The following is a 5392-nucleotide window of genomic DNA, read 5'->3' as shown; positions in this document are numbered from 1 at the left end:
GCTGAAACCCACAAGCATAAATGATGAACAAGAACCCAATGAGGAAAGACTAAGAGCAGTATCAGCTCTTGTTGCCTCTGAGCTTGGTGAGGTAGGTGTCCTGAAGAATCTGGAGCCCTTCGTCATGGAGTTAAAGACACACACCTTACCTGGGAGACAGAGAAGCTGAAAGGGGTTCCTTTGAAGGTGAAGCAGTTGTGGGCCTGGAAGCTGCAGCTGAAACCAACAAATAAGCAACCTGTTTGTGTTACAAAATGACTGCTGGTTCTTTCCCATCCTCCACATTTCCCAAGAACCTTCCTTTTGACTCAATCTAACTAAAAACAGAAAAGAAAGAGAATTCTGGGAAAGATAGTTCAGTTTAGTCAAGTCAATACATTGCATAACCCCTATACTGGGTGAGTATAGATGGAGAATAGATGTGGTCTTAGGTCTAAATCCTGTGGCACTCAAAAATTTAGAGGTCAGGAACACAAAGCCTTCTAGGAAGTGTCCTTAAAAGCAGAGGGCACACTTGTCTTAGTCGGTTGTCTGCTCCTGTAACAGAATATCACAGTCTCGGTAATTAATTAATAATAGCTTATTTGGCTCATGGCTCTAGAGGTAGGAAAATCCAAGGTTGAGAAGCCACATCTAATGAGGTCCACATCTAATGAGGTCCACATCTAATGAGGAAGGCAACATATGGTGAGAAAGTGTGTGTGTGAGACAGAGAGAGGAAATCAGGATGAACATCAGGAGCCCACTCCCAAGATAACAGCATTAGTCTCTCCGTCAGGGCAGAACCCTCATGACCTAATCACCTCTAAAAGGTCTCACCTCTTAATAATCTCACAATGGCAATTAAACTTCAACATGAGTTTTGGAGGGACATTCAAGCCATAGAAATACATTTCTTTATTAATTTCTGATTATTACTGCCTGCAAAGAGGATATGATAGCTGGAATTTGGACTGTCAGCTGGAGATCACCTATCGAGCACGGATGAACTACAAGATGGAAAGTGCTTATGTCAATAATGATCATTACTGTGCCATACCAGCCCTAGATTAACTGCTGGACTGTGTTTATAAGAAGGAGAAGTCAAATTTGTCATATTGAAATCACTGTTGAAATCACTGTTGTCATATTGAAATCACTACAGCCAAACAAAATTCTAACTGATAGAGTAGATTCAGGAGAAAATGAAAGGTGAACAAATGAAGACAGCATACAGACAATATTTTGAAGAAATTTAACTATAAATTGGAACCTAGATATGGGTCTTTAGCTGAAAGATAAGTGAGATTAGAGGAAGATTTATTTGTATGATGGAAAATATTACATTTTTCTATGTGGTTGGGTGAGTATCCAATAGAGTGAATTTATTTGATCTTATAGAAAAGAAATTAATTTAAGGAATTGTATCCCGAATAGTGGGAAACATGAAAACTTCTAGGAGAAATATTTAACTGACTTGACTGCTTATTTAGAATGGAGAAAATTTATATTTGAATTATTCTTATCCATGTCAATGTTAATATTTCGTAGTTTAAAAATTATAAAAATAGCATTCTAGGAATTTAAACAATTTATCAAGTAATCAAAAAGGAATAGATAAAATGCCATGTTTTTAATGCTGTAAATTATACTTCATTGAAAATAATTGGTAAAGTAGACTCTTTTATTATAAAACTTATATCATTCAGGAAATTTTTAGTTTAATTTCCTCCATTATTTTGTAAAACATAATGTTGTTTCTTATATTTTAGTCCTGCATAACTCTTATCAAGTTTATTGTACAAACACTAAGCACTAATCAGTTTTTCTTGCTCAGCTATTACAATTGCATTCAGTGCAGGTTTTGTTGAAATTCCATTTTTATACCTTTTCTTAACAATGATAAGTAATCCACCTTCAGATCATTAAGCAGTGCATTAAAATTCTCCTGCAATTAATTTTAGGCATAGCTCTATGCACATCCACTAATTTATCCTTGGAAACCTGCTAATTTCTTAGCCCCAGATAATACAAAGTGAAATCCTAGGTTGAAAATATTCTTTCTGCTTAGATCTTTGGGGAAAGACCTTGTTTTATTTTGTTTTTATCTTTTGGCAAACAAATAGAATGAGGTTGGGATTTAGAGGTGATTTTTTTGTACATATTTTTGCATCATTTATTTCCTGTTATAAAAATGTGATTATATAAAGAGGATGTGTAGCAATTACATCATAGTCTCAGTATTAGTAATATTAGAGATGCTTTAGGTATGAGACACAATAGTCATGGATCAGGGCTGATTAGAGTCCTCCAAATTATCAAATTTTCATCTGGGTTTGCAAATTTTAAGCAACACATTTTCAAAAGACATTTTTTTAAAAAAATTATCCCCTGTGTTTCTGATACATTTATGGTCATCTTTTAAAAATTCTAAGCTGTTAAGAAGTATATTCTGAACAGAAATCAATGTTTTTAAAGCTTAAATGTTCTACAATGAACACTTAAATCCTTTCCTCCTTCACTGGCAAGATCCGTTCTAGAAACTGTGAAAAGTGGCTATGTTCAGAACATAAAGTGTCGCATTATCACTTGATAAAGCACATTCTTTATTTTGTAAGAAACAAATAGTGAGCACAAATAGCTTGTAACTATAGTTTCCTTGACAACTGAAAACGTGTAGTACCAGGCCTGGCCTCCACATGGTGCTAGTGTTATGTACTGGGACATAACAAGCCAGAACTACCTGATAAGGCAAAATAACCACTCGTATTGCCCATCAAATATAACCTCAATAATAAAATGACAGATTCAAATAAAAAGGCACTATACTTGAAATCCTGCCTTATGTAAAGTCTGGCTCATGTACAAAAATAATTTTTCAAAATCATTTGTGGAAATTATAGTATAGCTGAATAAAAGGTGACACAAAATAATAAGTTAAGATTCCTTGTTTTATCTTTGGGATCTCATCAATAGGTTCAGTATTGCATTCTCTTTTCCAAGCATTATTTTCTCTCCCTCATGGATGGTTACTGCGAATGGTGTTAAGGAAAGGAAGTCCTTGGGAGAAAAGAACCTTCATAGGACTTCTGCCAGGTTTTTTCCTTGGTTATTGTGAATACTTTGAACTCTTAAATTCACTTTGAAAGCCAAAGTATAATTTATTTTGAATACAATGATTTTCTGTCATAATCTTCACAACTCTAAAGTTAGTGTTTGTTTCTATTTATTTTTAATGTGAAACAGGTACATTCGTTGAGTTGATGTTAGCTTTATGTGATGTGTAAAATTTTATATCCATCTGCCAATTGTATGACAATTGAAAATACTATAAAACATAACAAAATATTTGGCCATTTTGCTTAGTTTCTTGCCAACTGACTAATTCATAAATCACTTTGATGTATGGTGCTAGATATTGAAAGTACTAGTAACACATTACAACAAATTCATCATTGGTACCACAAATGGTTTAGTTTGTTCTAAATCCTTCCTCTTCGTTTATAATGGTTCACCTTCACTTTATGCTGACACATTGGCCATTCATCTTCTATCAAGAAAAAGTGGACAATTAAGTTCTCCAAATAATTAAAATGAAGAAACTAATTTTTGGTCTTTAAGTATCTTAAGCCCATATAGATCACCTTGCAAATAATACATTTGATAAATATTTACTGAATAAATCAGGCCATGCCAACTAGTTTGGGTCTGGCTTTAGCTGTGGCAGTTAAAAAAAGTGATGGAGATTATAGACAAAATGAAAAAGGACTCAAGACTTGAAATAAAGAAGAGAAAATTTTAAACAATAATTACCTCGAATTATCACTTACATTTCTGCCGTCCTTCTTCCCTCCCTCCCTTCCTTCCTTTTTTTTAAGTAAACAATTCAGAAACTGACCTTGAAAAAAATAGATCATTTATTGCCAGGATGAAAAAAAAGTATAGGTGGCCGTAAAGTCTAGGATGAGATTAAAGAAACCAGTGGATGATTAACTTCCTTACTGCAGTTTATGGGCATTTATTATTGTTCTCATACTGAGTCCATTTCTTAAGTGGACAGAGTATAAAATGTCATCTTTGGTTTAGGTACATTAGCGGGAAGATTGTTTGAAAATGTTGGAATCTTTTGGACAAAATAATATAAACATCAGTAACTATTTGTAAGTAATTTATTACCCTTAAATCCTTTCTTGGAAACTTCTTTCTTCTTTTGTAACCATAACTAGAAATATACATCTCTGCATGTGTGTATGTATTTATATATATTTACATATATATATTTTTTTCCAGAAATAAGAATGACTGTGATTACCTGAAACATTTTCTTAAAATATTTAGTTTCTTAGTTCCCCTAGAAATTTGTTCTTTCATAATTTTTCCTACTGTATTTAGCTCCAGTGTTGTGCCTGATTGCCAAGCTAAGGAGACTCTAGTCAAAACCCAACAGTATACAAGGGCCAATATTTAATCAACTAACCAAATCACTAAAATTTATGCAGCTGGTCACGCTATAAACATGAAATCACATACAGCGTGCTCCACCATCAGACACAACCTGGGATGTCTGGCGAGTTCAATCACAGAAGCTGACTGTTGACTGAATCACCAACTGCCTTAAAAGATTTTTATTTTAACTGTATATATAGTTCATTATTAACATTTATTAAAGGTAGCTTTCTGCTAGTATAGTAGTTGGAAGAACCGGTATGAAGTCTTGCCTAAATAATTTTCTCCGAAAAGATAAATGTCATGGTTAGAACACAGACCCTGGTGTCTGGGTTTAACATGGCCGTTGTGCCACTTACTGGTATTTCACCTCAGGTAAGTTATTTAGCGTCTGTGTCCTAGATTCTCCTTATGGGAAAGTAGCAATAAAAATGGTACCTATTGCATAGGGCTGCTTTCTGGGTTTAATTGAATTATACATGAATATGTCTTGCATGGAGCCTAGCATATAGAAAATAACAAATTAACAGTAATCATTATTTTTGCTCCTTTTAAAGTAGAATCGCTTTGAAGTACAGTGCTAGGTATTGAAAGTACTAGTAACATAGTACAACAAAATCACCGTTGGTGCCACAAATAATTCACAAATATATTACAACAGACACAGAAACCAATAAGGTATATTATGGAAGTTTCCATTACATTTTTTAAAGCAACTGATTGGAGCGCTGCCTTTCTTTAGGAATTATCTATAACCCATAAGGAAGAGTATAGGGAAACCTTCCAGAACCTGCAAATTGAAGGATTTTTAGAATTAATTACACCCATAATAATTTATTTTGCTGTAAAAAAGGACATGAGAATCATCACTGCTCTTTGATTAAAATCCATTATAGCTGGCACCTGTCTCAAGGTGTTGCTTTTGCTTTTGTTTATTATCAAAGACCTAAAAGAAAATGAGAATAAA

This window comes from Propithecus coquereli, unplaced genomic scaffold (assembly GCF_000956105.1).
Source record: "Propithecus coquereli isolate 6110/MARCELLA unplaced genomic scaffold, Pcoq_1.0 Scaffold312, whole genome shotgun sequence".
NCBI lineage: Eukaryota > Metazoa > Chordata > Mammalia > Primates > Indriidae > Propithecus > Propithecus coquereli.
The sequence above is the reverse complement of the archived record's forward strand: the minus strand, read 5'-3'. Positions refer to the sequence as shown.